General features: G+C 38.1%; 1 protein-coding gene across 1 annotated transcript in view; it reads left to right on the top strand.

Annotated features, from left to right (window-relative positions):
* The window catches only part of LOC108249510 (proenkephalin-A), a 31,251-nt gene that overhangs the window by 8,167 nt on the left and 6,540 nt on the right, over positions 1-16,544 (top strand). The gene's annotated exons all lie outside the window — the stretch shown is intronic.

Genomic DNA, 16,544 nt, shown 5'->3' with positions numbered 1-16,544 from the left:
CTGCCTGCTAGCTGTCTCTACTTGTTGCGACTCCGGGTTTGATACTTCATGCGTCTCCATCTTTCAGCACTTATGACTTAAATGCCGACACAATATACGGTGGGTCACAGAATATGGTGTGCCGCCGGTCCGCACATAAAGACGCTGCCGTAAAGCATGTCCCAAACCCACACATAAAGCAGCGTCATGTCGCAAAGCGGACGTTCTTCGCAAAATAGTTATTTTTTCTTCTTATTTATCACCTATATAAACTGAATGTATGCAAAGTGACAACACTAATACATTCGTCATAGCCTACGTTATGAAATATTTACATGAATCATCGATACAATTATGATAGAAATGACAGAAACTATAGAGACGATAGAAGAAAATATATCTCGATAGACACTTTTCTATCGTTATATCGCCCAGCACTACCTGCAGGAATAATTACCTGGCCAAAGGAGGAGATGAAGACCACAGATGTTAAGACTCGGAAGCTACTAACTATGCATAGAGGGTTCCACCCCAAACCCAGCATCCTGAGACTGTACACAAGCCGTAAGGACGGAGGCAGAGGACTAGTGAGTGTGAGAGCCACTGTCCAGGATGAAACATCCAAGATCCATAAATACATCAAGGACAAGGCCTCAACAGACAATGTACTCAGCGAATGTCTCAGACAATGGGGAACAGAGGACGAGGTGCTGGAGGTACCATCATGAGAGGACAAGCACTTACATGGGATGTACCACCGACAAATAACTGAAGTGGCTGATATCACGATAGACATTCATAAAACCATGGGCTCTTTTTCTCTTTCTTTACTTTTCTTTGTATTTATATTTATCAATGTATATTGCTCCAGAATGTTACATTTCATGGGTACATGATCTATCCAAGTTTGATGTGTTTATGTATGTGTGTGTGGCTGACTAACATCTAGTTGATGGGTGACCTATGTTGTTCAGGTCCAAGTTGTTTAATGTTAAAAACAAATGCCAATTAAATTATGGGGACACAAACTAATCAAACAACACTTGTAAACATTTCCAAAACCAGATTATAACTCTGTACGGAGTTATAACGAACTGCCCACTTTGGCTAAAAATGTCTGCCTGTAGCAGTTGCTATTGTTTTCTGAGGGAATGTTTAGACAACGCTGTTTTTCAGAGAAACTGCAAGATTTTTGTTGCTGTTCATTTACTCGACAACAGCGGTCAGATTAGCTGACACTGAAACTTTTTAAAACCAGGTCTCAAAGTGGAACTTTTTGGATCTTCCCATTTGCATTTCAACGCAAGTCTGAAAGTGTGTGAAACTGCACATGCGCACCAAAGACCCCTGACCCATAAAGGACACAAGACAAAGTTTTTATCATTTCCTACCTGATTTCAATGGTGAGTAGGCCCATTGATCACATCATTTGTCTGTACTTAGATACTTTGTGGTTTAGAGTTTTAGGTAAACTCAGGCATTACAACATAAGCTAATATGTTTTGGCTACAGCAGGCTATCTGTAGTCATAGCTAAGCAGCTATGCTGCTAATTGTACAAACTGTTTTGGGGTTAACCTGTAGCAACAGAAACAATGTAATCTTTATTGCAATGGTCTGTCTTAAAACCTAATTAGCTATAAAGAACATGTTGGTCCAATTGATTCTCAGCAAGCTACAGTATCATGCAGCTACACAATCAATATTTTTTTATCTACTCTATAGATCTGTGTAACATGGTGGGACCAGGACCAGCCTAGAATGTGATCCCAGGTATGAAAGTTTATCTTCTGATAATAAGTCAGATCAAGTTACTCTACTGTCAGCATGAAAAATAAGTTTATACTTTAAACTTTAGAAATATAAAATGTGAGCAGAAGTGTGTAATGCAGTCTGTTATACTGTTTTCCCTTTTTTAAAAACCTGTTTATTAAATTTTTAACATTTTAAATCAACGATTAACAACAAACACGCCCCAGTGCCTACACCTACACCTAATAAACAAGTGGATTAATAAATAAATACATAGATTTAAAAAAAAATGTAATAAATAAATTAAATTTAAATTTAAATACACAGATTTTCATACACATTATATATATGTCAAAACACATCACTGTGGCGCTCAGTTCAGAATTATCCAACATCCTGTACTTTTAACATAGGACTACAACATTGCATGAAACATTGCCTAACACAGATTCAAGATCTGTGTACCTTTTTAAAACCTCCCCCCAAACATTGTGTAAAATCAACATTTCCAAGTTTGTATCCCATACAGTTTTAAAATAATTTCTGATTATGTTTGCAAGTTTATCTGTCCTGCGGCATATTTATGAAGTAAAAGTGGCATGTGTGGTATGTGTGTGTGTCTAATGTATGTGTGTGTGTGCTCCCACTTGGGATAATGACTTTTTTTTTAAGACAGGTTTTCTCAATTCTGCCAGATTTGACTATTTATGATATGATTATGGGAGAGGATTTTAACTACTGGGTGGACCCTTTCTTAGACAGCTTTTCCTCCACTTCTGCTCTTCAAACTTGACCAAAGAGGCCTTTATGAAAGCATTTAATGTTGTGAATCCCTGGCATTCTTAAATCCAAATTCCATACATCTTTTTCTAAATAAATAAGAATTTTGTCTCTAAACTAATTAATTATTAGGTTAATAGGGCTCCAGAGTTCACAGTTTCCATGTTGTGAGAAGCAATGAAGGCTTTCATAAGTGGGGAAATTATTTCTAATAGGGCCATCAGAGAAAATCTAGATAGATAAACTTGCAAGGTTATCTGAGAGCATTACTTCTTTAGGTTCTATTCAGACAACTACAAAACAGCAAGATGCCTATAAAGAACAAATGTCTCTGCAAGTCGAATATGATCTTATCGCAGCACACCACTGAACTTTCACTCAATTTGAGATTCAAAATGTTTTCAACAAGACAAGTAAATTGCTGCCAGATCAACTCTGACAAATATCTGCATTCTGGCTGATACCTCACGTTGAAACTGGTGCAGGAGTTACATCATACCCTTTGAAAATTAATAAAACTTTTGTGGAAATTTAAAAAGGGCTGTACTCATCTATGTTCTCATGTTTTTGCAGAACTGATCTTCTTTCTCAGTATCATTAATTCTTCTGCTCTGGATAAGAATTTGGCCAAAGAGCTGGACCTTCCTATTGCAACAATAGAGATTGAGACTGAATGGTGGAATAAAGAACTTAAACAAGAGACCTGTCTTTTGTGTTTTATTATATGTTATAGCAGGTCACAATTTCAACAGAGTACACTGCCTGAGGTGAAGTTGTGGCAGAAGTAAAATCCAAAACAAGGAGTATGTATCTACATGGTAAGGGCTTGTGTTTCGAGCATGAATGACTAATAAAAGACTTTGAAAAGTTGAGACATTGTGTAAAATGTAAATAAAAACAAAATGCAATGATTTGCAAATCTCATAAACCTATGTTTTAGTAAACACAAGTAAATATTATACACCGGCACAAGAGTGCTTACTGGCTTACACTTGTGGTGTAAGCCAGTCTTTTTACAAGGTAGATGGTGAGTAAAGTAATGTAGTTAACAACAAACTTTACTTTGAGGGAAAAAACAAGGAATTTTGTGCATCCTGGGTTTCTCCAGAGATTATGTGATGGCTGTTTCTGAGTGACATTACATTCAGAAATTTAAACAATGTTGACATGCTGCCACAGGTCCTGATTATTTTTTTCTTCTGTTATTTCAAAGATGTTCACATGAACAGAGAAGATAATTTCTCTTCTTCTCCTCTGCCTGCTTTTTGTCCACATGGCGACCTCTCATCTGAGCAGTGCTGTAAACTGCAGCTGCCTTTGGGACGCGTAAAATAATGATAGACAAACAATGCGCTCAATTATTTGTCTATATGTCAAAGGTTTTGTTTGTGCCTCTGTCTGTCTCTAGACAGCAAGAGCAGACAAGAAAGGAGAGGAGGAGAGAGAGAGACGTCAGTCACAGCCTCTCAGCACAGTCGGGTGTGGCCCGTGTGAACATTTGGTGGCAGGGCCGTAAAGTGGGGGGTCAATGGCCCCCTGGCGCCCCCGTTCCGAAGCCTATGACCTGAGGCTTTGATCGCATGAAAACTTCTCTGAAAACTGTTTGACAGAGAAGAGTGGATTTGGTTGATTTTTATTTGGGAAATTTGGGATTTGGGGGAAAAAATTGGTCTCATTGATAAGATCATGAATTGCCAATTCTGTTTTTTTCTATCTTGGAGTCTACATAGCAGACATTATGGTTAATCTTGATAAGAAAAATATTGTCTTTGGCCACCCTACAATGCTTATTTCAACTGCTTGTATTCGGACGCTTGTTCTTTCAGGCATGATCCATACCTCATGACTACAGGCAGTGGTGCAACTACCTACTTTCTGAGGTGTATGCGAACACATCATCGCCTACTAATTAGCACTAAACTGTTACATTTTGTGCCTTTGCACTTGCCCATTTGTCAAGAATAGCATCAAATGAAATAGACCGTGCCACACTGTTTTCAATAGAGATCACTGCTAACTGGGACAAGTGATCATTGCTCATACCCAAAGGAAGGTATGTTTTGATAAGCTTCAGCTTGCTAAAGGATCTCTCAGCAGATGCAACTGTCAGAGGCATGGTTAAGAATCCTCTAAGGCAGGGGTGTCAAACTCCAGGCCTAGAGGGCCGCTGTCCTGGAGGTTTTAGGTTTTTCTGCTCCAACACACCTGATTCAAATGGTTTGATTCGTTCCAAATCATCAAGTTCTCCAGGAGTCCTCAATTTAAAGCAGGTGTTTTAAAGCAAGAACACATCTAAAACATGCAGGACAGCGGCCCCGAGGAATGGAGTTTGACACCTGTGCTCTGAGGGCTACTGTCAGATTTGGAAACATCAAATCAAGATTCTCCTGTATGAGGAAATTTAACTTTGCTAGAGCCTTGTAAGCCTTCAGTAGACGGCTTGCTGGGTATATTTCTTGAATGATATCTCTTGAAACATCACAGGTAGTCGGGGACATATGAGGTCACTGATTCCTCCAGCTCAGCTTTTGCTTTTTATTATCTGTTATGTTGTAAATAGGCCTACGACTACCGCAAACAGCTGCAAGACAACAACAGCCACCTTTCAGAAATTAAAATAAGGGACACTCACCACGGTGGGGTGCCCACAGAAGTGGTATACTTTATTTTATGGCTGTTTTTGTAAAAACAAAAAAAATCAATAGTGCAGTTATTACAGAGGTGGGTTAGAGTACCCAAAAACTGTACACCAATCAGAGTAATATAACTTCAACATGAAGTGAAGTAAAGTGAAGTGAGATTTATTTATATAGCACTTTTAAGCAACAAGGTGATCCAAAGTGCTTTACAACAGAAACAAAAACAAAATAAAATACAATGAATGAAACACACAAAAAAGAAAAGAAAAATACAACAATCATGTATTCTAAATGAATCATGTATAATCTAAATAAAACATAGGGTTAGGGGTAGGAAAAGGGAAAGGGAAAGGGTTAGGTAAGAATGTCTTCTCAGGGCAGGCTGGCTCTCCTTTGGTCAGCTTTCCCGTCGAGAAAATTTGATCAATTGCGTTGAGAGACCAGCTGACCAGATCCATAGTTCAAAAATGTTTGAAGGAGTATGTAAAAAAGAAGTTCCGAAAAGTTCCGAAAGCAGGGGGTGGGGCGGCAGTTCAGGAGACAGTGAGACAGAGACAGAGAGAAAAGAAAACACGTCCGCCTTCCACCAGGAGCAGAGAGTTTAAGAGTTTCACAAGTTAAACAGAAGTTGATTAATCTTTAAATAAGCAAGTGTAAAAAGTATTTGGTAAAAAGTCTACTCAAGTACTGAGTAACTGATAATAACACCAGAATAAATGTTTTAAATTAATGTCAGACAGCCTAAAGTAAGTTCTGTGCAAATTCTGGTACTTTCTGGACTAATACCAAAATATTTATAAGGAGTTAGGTTCAGAGGCTGGTTCTAGACCAGATGTACCACGGGGGGCCAGAGTAGTCAGTGTTTTTTTCATGGGTAGCAATTAAAAAGGAATGAAACAAAAAGCAGGGCAATATTTCATCATTTAATCTATAAGTGAGCCAAAGAGCCACTTCTGTCAGCCTCTGTCCAGAACCACCCATGGGCTGCAGGTCTGTGTCTGAGGCATTGGTTAGCATGTTTGCCTTCATTCTTATAGCTTGATAGGAAGTCAGGTTATCCAAACTGGTAAACACATTAATAAAATAATACTGATCACAGAACACTGTAAAAACTTTAACATAAAGTATATTTTATGTTAGTAAAGATATAAACATTTTTCCTACACAGAAATCCCTAACAAACTTTTTTAATGTAGGACAAATAAACAGTTTCTCTTCACAATATTTATTTATTTACTGTTAATCTTTTAGTATGATTTGTTCTTTAAATTGACGTTTATATTATTTTGGTTAATACTATTATATATGAAAAAACATACCATCCTGATCCAATAATCAAACCATAATAGTCTACTTAAAGCACAAAAAGAAACCTTATTGATCACAGCAAAATGTTCTGTATCATATGGGTCTCAGGAGCTGATTGAGGGATTAAGAGACACTGATGTCTGGTTCTTCTGGGTTCTGACGGGTCTGTAATGTTTCTACTGATCCATTGTGTCTGATATCATACAGCACACCGGGCGACACAGTGTTTTTATTGCCTGTATTCATCCTCACTGACGCTGTTCATCCTGGGATGTGTGCTTTCCCACTCACGTCTGCACTTTTGCAAGAGTTTTTGCTTCTAATGACATGGTGAGGTATCGGATGGACATTTTAAAAAGCAGCTTACCTCGGCTGTGTCCGTCTCTAGGCAACTGTGATGGCAGTGTTGGACCGGAGCCGGGCGCTCCTGCCACGACAACTTAGCTAGCCTGGCCTTAATATTTCCTGTGTTTTATTTTGGTCATTATTGTTACACTTAGTGTGGATATGTGTGTGATAAGTGTGTCTATCAGACAATTATAGAAATACGGAACAAATTGCGTCCCATTTAACAGCAAAATAGAGGACAATTACGTATTTACAGGTCGGGTGGCAACCCTGGCCGCTTGTCACTTTTAGGCTAGCTTAAGCTAACCTGAATATTTACAACCCTCCTGTTGACACACTGACATTACTTACCTACTGTCTTTTAACCACTTTGAAAACCTTTTCTTCATCCCTCCAACATCTTTATCCATTTTCTGTTTTGTGTTTTGTTTTGAGCTTTTTTTTCTGCCGCCCCATCTTTGGCTCCCTGTTGTCAAGTGCACTAACAATTGTAGGCTACGACAATTCAAATTTAAAAGAAAAAAAAAGCCAAGCCTGACAGTGTTATCGAAGGGGCGTGTGTCCAAGCGACCTGTGTGGGAGGGGCAGGGCGACAGGAGGGGAGGTGCAGGAGCGGAGGGGTGTCTAATCAGTGCTGTTCCTCTTATTGATCATTTCATACATGCACAAACTGCTGTTAAAAATAGAAAATCCCGACTAGAAAAAAAATTCCCCACTTTGTTTTGGCGTCCCCTCTAGTACAGCGCCCCTATGTGTTGCATACAGTGCATACCCACTTTTTGCGCCACTGATTATAGGTGAGATTTGGAATGTAGATGGACCAGTAAATCAAGAGCTTTGCCTTTCGACTCAACTTTTTCTTCACCACAACTGACTGAACCAACACCCTCATTACCAAGGACGAGGCCCCACTCCATCGATCCATCTCCCACTCTATCCTACCATCAATCATGAACAGAACTCCCAGATATATGAACTCCCACACCTGAGGCAATGACTAACTACTAACATTCCACTCGTTTCTGGTTGAGTTTCCGCTCCATTAAATTGCCACCTTAACGTGGTGGAGGGGTTTGAGTACCTCTGTGATCCTATGTTATCTTGGGCATTAGCCCCTGGTAGGATCTCCCTTGACAAACTGGCTTCAGGGGAGAGGCCAGACTAAAAGTGATTTGAAAACCTTGATGGATATACACAATTAAAATCAGGAAACCTCACCCGGAAAAGGGAGACCAGTATACAGTAAACTTAAGTTGAAAAAATTTCCATTCTTTTTTTTACTTTCATACTCTCTAGCTTTAATATTATTACCAACCTCTGTTGGTAATAATATCATCTTTCCAACCATCTTTGGACCTCCTGTCTATTTTAGCCATCCACATCTGTCCACTGCAAGCTTAAAACTGCTCGCTCCCAAGAGATCTAAGTTGGGTCCCACAGGACCTGCAGGATCTCAGTCCCAATGCAGGGCTGTAGTACATACCTCTGGACTTGTGTAGCAGCCAGCCTTCACAGATATGTTCACATAGTCATGGCGAGTGATGGACAGACTTTAAGAGTTAATTAAAATATATTATAATCACATTACAGTAGAGTTCCAAAAAAATGTCTTACTCTATGAGCGCTCATCAGAAGCCCCTGAGTCAGACCTGTTTTTATTGATCACTTTCTGATAGTTTTATTAAAATCCATATAGTTGTTGATGAGATAATTTGCTAACAAGCAGAAGGAAACAGACACAAAGACATGGGCAAAAACATTACAAACATTAATGCCATCAACTTTGGTTCTGTAACATTGATACAGTTTATTGACTTAGTATTTTAAAATCATTGTTATATGTAAAAAAGCTAAACTAAAAATAATGACAAATCAGTGACAGACTTAAAACAGTACAGATGCTCTTTACTTGCTCATAAAGTCCTACAACATGACAGGAGTTTCTTTGTGAGCCTCTGAGAATTTGCTTTCCCCTCAGCTTCTCTCACATGTGGAGTTCCTCAATGATCCATTCTTGGACCACTTTTTTTTCCATTTACATGCTCCCTTTAGGTTCTATCTTTAGAAGATTTAACATCTCATTTCATTCATATGCAGATGATACTCAGATCTATTTTTAGTTGAAGCACAATTGTTCTTTTTCACAACCACTGTTTGATTTCCTCACCGAGGTAAAAGCTGGGATGGCCTGAGATTTTCTAAACTTCAATGAAAATAAAACTGAAGTTATTATTTTTTGGCCCTAGTGGAAATTGAAGTTCTTTTCCTCTAGATCTAGGCAGCCTAGAGCGATTTGTAAAATCTCACGTTAAAGATCTTGGGGTGATCCTTGATTAAAATTTTAAATTTGAAAAACAGATTAATTTTATAGTAAAAAGATCCTTTCTGTAAACTGAGACTTTTATCTAAAGTGAAACCACTTTTAATGATTTGAACGGGTGATTTATGCTTTCATTAGCTCCCAAGTGGATTATTCTAACTCTTTTTATATTGGTGTTAGCAAGGCTGGCCTTTCACGACTGCAGTTAATTCAGAATGCTTCAGCTCGTCTCTTAACATGAACAAAAAAGCGTGAACATATCTCCCCAGTGCTTGCTTCTCTTCACTGGCTTCCTGTTCGTTTTAGAATTGGTTTTAATGTTTTATTGTTAACCTATAGGGGCAGGCTCCTCTGACCTCCTGCAGCCTTATGTGCCCTCTAGATCCCTCAGATCTAATTATCATTTGTGTTTAGTTGTCCTGAGGTCCAGACTGGTCCACAGAGGTGATCATGCCTTTTCAGTTGTAGCTCCTAGACTGTGGAACCAGCTGCCTCCCCAGATGAGACAAGCTTCATCTCTTGGTGGTTTTAAGTCTCTTGTTAAAACACACTTGTACTGAATGGCATTTAATACAGCATAAGTGTTGAGATATGTGCTGCTTTTATGGTTTTATTTTCCCTATTGTGTTTGTTTGTTTGTTTAATTGTTGTTGTAATTTGTTGTTTTTTGTGAGCAGTATTTTGGCCAACCACAGTTATTTTTAAATGTGCTATATAAATAAATTTGATTTGATTTGAACATATATTGTATTTATTCAGTTTAGGGTTTTGACAGGCAGTGGTACTGATTTAGAAATATCTTAAATGTATTTCTTTCTCTGAAATTTGCCTGGTTTTCTTGAACACAGCAGATTCCTATATTTAGCCATAAGAGGGCGCTACTGCCTTCAGCTGCCAGTGGCTGAGAACGTGTCCTCAATTCAATTTTCCTCTTCATTAACTCCGTCTTCATAAGCCAGCAGCAATGAAATCTCAGCAGATTTCCTCTCAGAGCAATCAAATCGAAGGTTCTGATGGTTGTTTGAGGTGAAATCCAATAAGACATAAAGTCCTGAGAGTTGCGTGTCCTGACAGTGTGCAGCTGACAGGGTTCAGCAAATGTATTTTGTGTTATTATTCTTCTGATCAGGGCTTAAAAGATACATGTATTGAAACCAGAATCTCTTCATGGAAGGACAGCTTCAAAACAGCTTCCACAACCTAAACAGAACTCAATTAGATCTGAACATTTGAACCTTTTTTTAAATATATTTGTTTTCACTCATTTGTAGCTTTGTTCCTAATACAGATTTGATTTTTGAAAATACTAAATACAACTGTGAATTATTTGATAATGGTTTGGATTCATCACTCACTCTGAAGTTCGAGGCAGAATGTTCCACAAACAATGGAAATGGTAATCTGATTATTGCATCACTTTGCATTTATTACGGCAAACAGACCGCAGGTACATTAAAGTAGTGGCATAGGGTCAGAAAAGGTAAATGACCATGTGTCTCACCTGTCTGTATGAAAAGTAAAACAAACAGTAACATAGAGCAAAAATTTATATTTTTTATTTAATTTTAGAACCTCAATTTTGGGTTGCAGAGTAGGCAGTGGTGAATTCTGTCGCCTCAACAAGCAGCAAGGTCATAGGTTCACCTCCTGGTTATTCTGTGTGGAGTTTGCATGTTCTCCCTTATTAATACATAATGTATTTTACATATTTATTCTTGTTGATCTGATATAAAAACCACATTGAAAAAGCCTGAAGTGAGGCAGCTGATGGGGAACCTGTGAGCCCACAGCCTAATTATTTTTTTTTTATTGGACCAAAACATTAGCTTAAAGAATTAGGCAGTAAGTTTCTGTCCATCACTTGCTTATGTTTTTGTCAGAACTGGGCTTAGATGGAGTCAAACCAGGCAAACAAAGACAAAGGTTTAACCTTTTATTGGTTAAGACAGGATTGGAGATTGCACTCACGTAGTGGAGCTGAACCTGGGCCAGAACAGGTAAGAGAGTCGGGCACTGGGAGCAGGGAGCGGGAGTTGAGCTCTGAGAGAGTACTAGTCCAACAGAGGGGTCCAGGAACAGGCAGGAGGTCAAAACCGGGTAGTCAGAGAACTGCGACCAAATCCAATAGGGGATAATCCAGAGAGCCAGAGCCAGAGAACAGAGGGAGGGTCTTTCATCCGAGGTCAGAATCCGAGACGGTTTTCAATGGGGAGCAGGCAAGAGGCGAGAGTCAAAAAACAGGCGAAGGGTCAAACACAAGACAGGCATGGAACTTAGAAAATTGCTGGATATCTACCGGGCAAACCTTTCAATAAAATGGCGGAGACTGAAAGGAAGGGGTGAGCCTTTATGCTGGTGGCAACAGGTGCAAACGATTGCTGTGTTGAGGTGGTGGCATGGCAACATAGGCGTGGCAGGAGACAGAGTTGTGACATGTTTTGGTCTGACTACTATAAAAAGAGATTCCAACCCAGGTATACAGTCCCTGACAGAAGTTCTGTCACTTATCCATGTTGTGGAAACAAAAGCTTATACCTGATTTTAAATTCATCCATTGGTTTTAGAAATGACTCATATGAAAGCTGAAACCCTTCCAAATGAGATTTAATTTACAGAAATGAAATTGCTTCACTGCAGAAAGAATGATCCTTTAATGAACACAGAAAGGCCAGATTTTGGCAAGACAAAAGTTTTGTCGCCTTGTCATATAATGCACCCGGTGCATTGGAAATAATTTTTCCATCCGGCCATAAAATATCACCAGAGGTTCATTTTTTGGCTTCCCGAAAGATAAAAACCTTCCTCTGATTTGCATCCATAAGCTCAGATGTGGTAATTACTATCAGAACTCGGGTTCGGACCACTTCAAAGAGGAGTACCACTCCGACCATCGTTACTGTGGTGGACTGGCTTCACGCCAAAAAAAACAGGACCTTTTGCCAACTATTTCTAATTTAGAAAGATAGGCAAATGGAGAGGAGGACATTCACCACAGAGAAGGAGATGAAAAACAGGAACCTTTGAGTTAGCAACGTTACTTCTCTCCTGCCATCTTTATGTTGATTTGCAGTGTTGTGAACTGATGTCATTACAATGATCTGTGGGTAATCGATTCTCACCGTCTCAACTCAGTCTTTAAGTGTGTAGTTTTGTCGGCCATGATGGTCGTGGTGATCATCAGAATACAAATCTGAAGAGTTTTCATCTGATTCCAGAGATCCAGCCCTCAGTTCAGGTTCATACTGATATGGTTGTATATCCATTACTCCCGTGAAGTCTTCCGGTATTTCTTTGTGTTCAAAAAGGCTTCTTCTTCCATTTCCACTAGTAAACAACCAGACAGTAGCGATGTTCTTCATTCTCCTGCTCTCTTTTAGGGGCCAGCTGGGGCACACCACATATCATAAAACCTGACTGACAAATCCACCCCACAAATCACCCACTTCAGAAAATATTGACTAAAATGCTAAAAACAAGTTATTTAAGTTTTAGGTCAGAAAACTGGGTCCCTGGAATGTTGTGCGGATGTGTTTGACTAAATACTGTAATATACATGAAAATGTCATTTTTTTTAGATTTGGTTTTAGTTTACCTTTAAATGATAACTTTACCAGAAATAACAATGTTCAGAAAGGGAAAATATGGTTTGGTTAGCAGTCAGTATAACTTCTTGTGGGGTGCACTATGGTAATCACATACCTGTGTCTGTCACTCCCTAATTGCCAAGTTAATAACAGGCAGACATAAACAGGCCCGGTCCCAATATTCGCACTACACCCTACGCCCCTCTATGGAGTGTGTATTCAGTCGAAGTGCACAGAAGGGTTTGTGTGTGCAGGTTACAAGCATGCACAAATTGTAGAATTGGGACAGTACGGTTTATGTCATCCAACATGGCGGGACCGGTTGTTGTTTTGGTATTTTAAGAAGTTGCCAGTACAATTTTAAAAGTACAGTTTAGGTATTTTTGCTTTCCAAAGTCATTGCAGGAGATATTTGGCTGTTCAAATGTGTTTTGTTCTGACTTGTTGAATACGGAGCAAAGTTTGATAGTATTCACACATGTACAGCAGAGTATTTCAAGAATTATTTCAATACTTTACATTTAAAAACTGCTTTTTTCATGACAGACGCAGCTTGCTCTATCACCACTGCCATATTTGTGCCGTTTAATTCAAAACCCTTGCATTGTTAATAAAGATAATTTTTTAAAAAATCAAAACGTCACATACAGCGATGAATTGTGGGTAAATATTTCGCAAAAGTCTGCCTGGATGCGGGCTTAGCCGAAGGCCAGATGTAGTGCACAAAGGGGGTGGGGCTAAAGAGCACTCTGGAGAATTTGGACACACTATGCACTCAAACCCTGAATGAACATGAACGCACATTTGAAGGACACGAGAGTGCAAGTGCGAGTATTGGGACCGGGTCACAGACTGATAAGCCTCAGTCTTTGCATGAAAGCTAAATCTGATCTTAAAAATTCCTGAGCAGTGAGCAGCAGAAGACTCTGATGGTCAGATGTGTATTTTTGTTTTTACAATGTTTTATGTAAGAGATATGACAAGTTAACAAGATCCTTCACTTTCAATTTTGAAAAAATTATTTTGGACTAAAATATAACTAAAGTCTACTGAAGCTTGGGTGTACACTCTGTACACTCTGCACTCTGGGGAGGTATTGTAAGAAAACTGAGTCCTACACTCTGGGTGAAAGAAGACAAAAATTGTGTGATACTCTGGTTGTGTTGTGGGTATTTTACTTCATAATTAAACAAAGGACTCTGGGATTGACAGCTGGAGAGAATTTATTTGGTTAAAAATCACAATTTTTTTATTTATTCATTGCTAGAAAAGCTTTAACATTGTCAGACAGTTCTGCAATCTGAATTCCAAGAGTACTGGGTAATAAAATAATCAGTGTCAGTAATCAATCATTGTGAAATGTTGCTGCAATAATTTGCTTACAGAAAAAATGGTAACTGTATTTAATTGTGTTATATGTTCTCAAAACACTTGAATAATTACTGTAATAATCTAAGACGTATGATTTTCACTTTTATATAAATATTACTTCATATGATGTGTTTTAAACAGGAGTTTAAAATACAAAAAAACCATTTTCTTTCTTTATAAGGATCCAACTTGTGACCAACTAGCGCTGTGATTGGCTGATAGATGTTTGCGTCATCAGTATAAGATCAAAATGTAAATCTCTTTGTGTATCAAGTGTCTGTTACATTTGTTATATTTAATATAAATGCTTAAAAACTCAAAATAAATCTTAAAGCATCTTCTAACTGAAACAAGTTTGCTTTATTTTGATGAGAGCAACCAGCAGGTAATTTGTTTTTATATCAGTCACAGCAGAATTCCTCTCATATCCAGGTGAAGCCTGAACTCCTCCTTTCTACACTCCTCCGAACTTAAAACACCATCCAAGACTCTAAATATTCCTTTTGTCAAAGTATTTAGTTATTGCTATAATTACATAGTGTCTCGTAGGTTTGAAGGTTTACATTGTGCCAAAATGAATTTGACCACTTTCTAACAATAACTTTTGAACAAAGTAGCATATTTGATTTGTATAAAATCCCTGCCTTTCTGACTTATGTTGAACTTGGTGTTGTGTTGGAAGCTGAGTTACAAAAGTTGCTGCACTATAATTATTGTAAAATAAAATGAGTGAAAACAAATTATACTAGTATTGTTTCTTAAAAAGATACTGTGGCATTGTGTTTGAATAAAACATGTAGGGCTAAAAGGCACAACTATCCCTTGATTCCCCCCCCACCCCTTTTTAAAGGTGGCAACTAGCCGTTGAGGTGTAGAAATACTCCTTGACTAAATTATCTTCACTGCCTGAAATTCTAGTGATAACAATCAACAAAAAAGCTGACTAGGATAGGCTCACCAATAATGTTGTGGGTATTTTATTTTATATTTAAACAAAAGACTCATGGATTGACAGCTGGAGAAAATTTATTTTGACACTGATTGTTAGAAAAGCTTTTGTTTGTCAGACAGTTCTGCAGTCTGGATCTCTCTTTGAGAGTAATAACCAATTAGTTGCCCAATCATAACAATTAACAAAAAGTAGAACAAATTATAAATAAATAAATACCAACAATCTGAAAGACAACTTTAACCATTCTTTTGTCTAGAGAATGTGAAGATGTGAACTAACTCTCTTCGTACTGTATCGGTTAGAGGAAATGGTCAGTCAGCAGGGTCTGTTGGTGCAGCCTTTTTCCTGAAGCTGCATCACTCGACTCTTCTGAGGTGGAGGTGACAAGATGAGCTCTTGATGTTGCTGAACTGCAGATATGTTTAGATTGCCCAAGATTTGGAGAGGTGGAATTTAGATATTTCTACAGCACATCTGAAGAAAAGAGCATGTGACATCATTAGGTGTTATGTCTAATTATAAAAAGAATATTCAAAAAATAAAAATGAAACTCTAAAAAATTGCATGTTTACTTTACTGTACATATATAATACACACTGCATTTTTTAATATGTAAATTAGATCAGATTCAACTTGATTGTCTTTACAGTGAAGTGTTGATTAGCAAGAATGCAAGGAAGCAGTATAGCAACTGTAAGTAACTGCAGTATAATGTAACATATGGGAATTCAAAGTTATGGAGTATTTACATTACTGATGTGCACTTTAACACTGTTATAAAGTTTAAACACTTTAATTACTATAAACTGTAAGACAATAAACACCTATTTTAAGGAAAAAGGAAAAACATTTACATTCACCTCCCGGCCTGGAGCCTCTCTGTGCGGAGTTTACATGTTCTCCCTGAGCTCACATGGGTTACTCCAGATACTCTGGTTTACGCCCGTAGGCCAAAAACATACATGTTAGGTTAATATGTGAGTGAGAGTGTGAATGCTTGCTTGTCTCATTTGTCTCTGTGTGGCCCTGTGATGGACTTGCGACCTGTCCAGGGTGTCCCCTCCTTCAGTGATGGCTGGAGATAGGCACCAGCTCCCCGTGACCCAAAAAATAGAAGCGAGTAAAAGTAAATGGATGGATGACTTTTACAAGCAGGGCAAACATTAGCTAACTAGATGTCAATTAAAATGTAAGGTGGGAGTAGAAACCTACATTACTATTTTCCTTAACAAACCTATAATAACCCCTTCAAAACTCTTGTTGGCTTGGCAGCAGCAACATTAACTGATGTTATAACTATTTATTGATTAGTAAACTATGTTAGGCTAAATGCTACTATTGTATGGTCGAAATCAAGTTAATATACAGGTGCTGGTCATAAAATTAGAATATCATGAAAAAGTAGATTGATTTCAGTAATTCCATTTAAAAAGTGAAACTTGTATATTATATTCATACATTACATACAAACTCATATATTTCAAATGTTTATTTCGTTTAATTTTGATGATT

The sequence above is a fragment of the Kryptolebias marmoratus genome, linkage group LG20, assembly GCF_001649575.2.
Source record: "Kryptolebias marmoratus isolate JLee-2015 linkage group LG20, ASM164957v2, whole genome shotgun sequence".
Classification (NCBI taxonomy): Eukaryota; Metazoa; Chordata; class Actinopteri; order Cyprinodontiformes; family Rivulidae; genus Kryptolebias; species Kryptolebias marmoratus.
The sequence above is the reverse complement of the archived record's forward strand: the minus strand, read 5'-3'. Positions and strand labels throughout refer to the sequence as shown.